This window comes from Ornithorhynchus anatinus, chromosome 10 (assembly GCF_004115215.2).
Source record: "Ornithorhynchus anatinus isolate Pmale09 chromosome 10, mOrnAna1.pri.v4, whole genome shotgun sequence".
Classification (NCBI taxonomy): Eukaryota; Metazoa; Chordata; class Mammalia; order Monotremata; family Ornithorhynchidae; genus Ornithorhynchus; species Ornithorhynchus anatinus.
The window spans coordinates 194768-195719 of NC_041737.1; positions in this window are offsets into that span (position 1 = coordinate 194768).

Here is a 952-nt window from a genome sequence, read left to right on the forward strand (position 1 = left end):
ATGACCCTCCCCATCTTCACAGCTTTACTGAAGGTACATGTCCTCCAAGAGGGCTTCCCTGACTAAGCCTTCCTATCTTCTTCTTCTTCTTTTCCTTCAGTCAGTCATATTTTGATATATGATTGAACACTGAATAGTCTCTCCAGTATTCTGATTCCACTGCTGGTGGGCATTTCTGTGTTTGTCTCCCCTCCCCAGATCTTGTGCTTCTGCTGTACTTTTCCCAAGTGCACTGCACTCAGGAGGTGCTCAGTACATGCCATTTCCTAGGTTGGACTATAACCACCTGGTCCAATGAGCATCAGGGAGGAAGGACCATGGGAGTATCGAGAGAGGGACTGCAAGAATGCCGAGGAAGAGCCAGCAGGGGGAAGGGGTGCGTCGGGGGGAGTTTCACGGCACACTTAACCAACCACGAGTTCTACCCTGTACCGGAATGTTTTGAGCTAATAAATTCCGGGTGGTGACTCAGGCCGATTAAGAGCAGAAGGTCACTGCTTACTTAGGTAACTACAGAGGATTCCCTGGCAATAGGAATGCAGTTCCTGTTGGGGACTGCACTGGGGAATGCACTTGGAGCTGTGCTGGGGAGCATGCTGTGCTGGGGACTGTGCTGGGGACCGCGCTGGGGACTGTGCTGGGAAAGCTGGACAAAGCCAGATGAAAGACAAAAGTCTTCCCCAACTAAGCCCTTCATTTCCCCTTCCCATCCTCCCCTCGGTAGTGGCTACATACTTAGCTGTGGCCCCTTAAGCACTTTGATCCTCACACCAGCCCCACAGTAACAATATATTCTGTAAATATTATTATATGCTACTCTTACCCCCATCCATAATCTATGTTCATGTCTGCCTCCCCCACTGACTGTAAGCTCCCTTGTGAGCAAAGGTTGTGTCTACCAACTCTGTTGTGTTGTACTTTACCAAGCGCTTAGTACAGTGCTTTGCACACA